The sequence below is a fragment of the Dipteris shenzhenensis genome, chromosome 33, assembly GCF_047967505.1.
Source record: "Dipteris shenzhenensis isolate YYH24624 ecotype China chromosome 33, Dip_SZ_1.0, whole genome shotgun sequence".
Lineage (NCBI taxonomy): Eukaryota > Viridiplantae > Streptophyta > Polypodiopsida > Gleicheniales > Dipteridaceae > Dipteris > Dipteris shenzhenensis.
In genome coordinates, this window is record NC_141628.1 from 37,144,642 (window position 1) to 37,147,422 (window position 2,781).

General features: G+C 43.6%; 1 pseudogene; it reads left to right on the forward strand.

Moving 5' to 3' along the window:
• Positions 1-779: 779 nt before the first annotated feature.
• Positions 780-2,159, forward strand: LOC147880060 (plasmodesmata-located protein 8-like; annotated as a pseudogene).
• The last annotated feature ends 622 nt before the right edge of the window (positions 2,160-2,781 follow it).

A 2,781-nucleotide genomic window follows, 5' to 3' on the forward strand; every position in this document is an offset into this window, starting at 1 on the left:
AAGTGTGACTAGTAGAATGACCTGGACGATTATAATAGAGTAGTGTAAGTTTAGATACAGCTACAAGACCTACAACAAAGCATAGGAACACCTAGAGGAAAGTCCAATCTAGCAAAGTGAGCAGTCACAATTTACAAAGCTAGAGTAGTGTATCAAAAAATTGCTAGAAGCGTAACGTGTAATAAGTGCTTAAAATAGCTAGCAAAAAGCAAGCAAAATCCTTGCATGAACACAAGATGTTTGACGTAGAAGATTTCTTAAGGCTTACCAAGCTCTGTAATCCTTATGATAGTTTTAGGGGTATATGGTTTATCGCTAGCGGACGCAGTGGGCCCCAACATTGCTGGAGCTCTTTTTCGGTGCTGGGAAAACCCCTAGTTGTTTATAAACATGCTTATAAACATATGTTTATAAATACGCCTCAAATGTGCACGAGCATGTGCATGTGCATGGCATGGTAGCTGGAGCTTACAGAGTCATAAACAGGTCCTGGGTTCAATCATGGGTGTCCACAACTCTTTTGTACTTTTGTGCACTCAGCTTTCCTGGCGACCGATGGGGTGGGTCCTAGAGCATTCAAAGCTTGGGATACAATAAAACTAATGCCCCTAGATTTATCCCTAGGTGCTTTGTAACGTCTACCAAGCTAGGTTATACCAAAACTCTACTAGACAGCCTTGGAAGTTGGAATCTAGGAAAATTTCTCAAGGTTTGTGAGAATATTAATATTTTGGCACAGGAAGAGGTGTGTTTCTACGAGATTGCTCTATGAACGGTCTATGGGTAGTACATTTTAATGCACTAACTCTCATGGTGTGACGCATTTTGTGAGGTATTGACTTACGGTGACTGTGAGTGTGACTCTGTGAGCGCACACAGTTTTGGTTTGTATAAGGCAGGAGCGCTCGCTAGAAACTGCAGTTTCAGTTCGTTTTGGTGATCGTGGTTGTGGTTTTGGTGGTGGTGCTGATCTTCTCATCTTCCGCTTTCCTCCTCCTCTTCTGCTTATTGCTCTTCTCCTCTTCACCCTTGAACTGCACCTTGCCCCCCCCTCCTCCGCCCAAAGCACCCAACAGATTACCCAATCCATCTATGGCCTCTGTAACACAGCCACATACTTCTTCAACAGCTCCTTCGCCACTAACCTCAACACTGTCATCGGGGTCCTCTCCCTACGTTCCTCCTCCTCCTTGTACTATAGCTATATCACCTCCGACGATGTCTATGGTATGTATCAATGCCGTGGAGACCTCTCCTTCCATTCTTGTTCCTCTTGCGTCCAAGATATTTTCAGTTCCGGTGCTTGCGGTCAAGCCATCGGCCTGCGCGTCCAGTACCAGGGCTGTTATGTCCGCTATGAGAGTTACAATTTCCTTGACGTAGCTGAATTTACACTAATCTCTACTTCAATACTCCCAATTGCTCAACCTCGACGAATACCCACCCACTCTTCCAATCAAATCTCGCCTCCGTTCTCAACACCACAACAAAATCTGCCCCTTCACATGGTGGCTTCAACGCTTCCTCTAAAGGTAGCAGTGCCTCCAACTCCGCATATGCACTTGCACAATGCCTAGGATATCCGTCTCCAGCCCAATGCGCTGCTTGCCTTTCTCAATATTTAGACTACAAAACCCTCTGCGGGAACGCTGACGCTGGTAGAATTGACTATGTCACCTGCTATTACCGTTTCGATCACGTTCCTATCCCCTTATTCAGCACAGAGGTTTAAGACTAGCTGCACTGGCATCTCCACCTACGAGGAGGCCGCCCCGGTTTTCCCGCGGCTTCCCCGTCGAGTGACGCTTCTGCGGGAATCAGCTGGATGCTGGATGATCATGGATCGGTAATCCCTCGAGCTAATCAAGGATGTTGTACGTGTCATGGGAAAAGGAGCACCGTGAATAGTTTAATGAATGTTAGAAATACATGAACTTAACTTGTAACTTTAGCTAGCACGTTGATTGCTTGATTCACATTGATTCCTTGATCGTGTTCGTTTTGTTAGTTACAAATAACGATGTCATTTTGGCCTATCTGTTGATCCTTTTCTAGTAGCTCATACATCTAACGCGCTATCGCTTTATAATTAACTTTCATGCATATCTTCCTCACGCTTGCCTACATTTCTAGCAAACCTTCTTGTCAATTTGTAAATGTTCCCCCTTCTTGAAGGATAGTGAGGTGAGACCATCAATCTTTTGATCCACTATGACTGTATTACCCTTTTGTTTAAAGTTTTCATGAAGTAGTCCTTATTTAAGTACGATGCCATCTAGCACGATGACTTCTAGCATAAAAGCCAAGCATGTCTATCAAATCAAAAAGATACGTGGTAATACCGGTTATAGAATGTGGTGCATAACTAGGGTGCAATAGGCCGCCTAAGGGGAAAGGCAGAATGAATTAACATTGTTTTAAATTGAAATGAAAAAAGTAAGTTGAGAATATCATAATTGTATGCTTTTTGCTTATTTTAGACCCACAAGTACCTTCATGATTAACATTAATTAAAGTCAATCTAAGGGCTCATATTAGTAAGGGCTAAAATCAATCTAGGGGCTCATATTCGTTACACGTGGCTCAAGGAGATGGAAGCCATCTGAACGCTGACGCATAATGTGTTCATTCGAGATGTTAGGGTCAGAGACAATGACCCTAACATGGGGTACCCCATCGGACTTGCTGCCTCTGCTACTGAAGGCATCTCAGGGAGAGGGGGAATCTCAATAACCACTCCAAAACCATTTATAAAAAATCCACACAAGAGAGAATAAGATA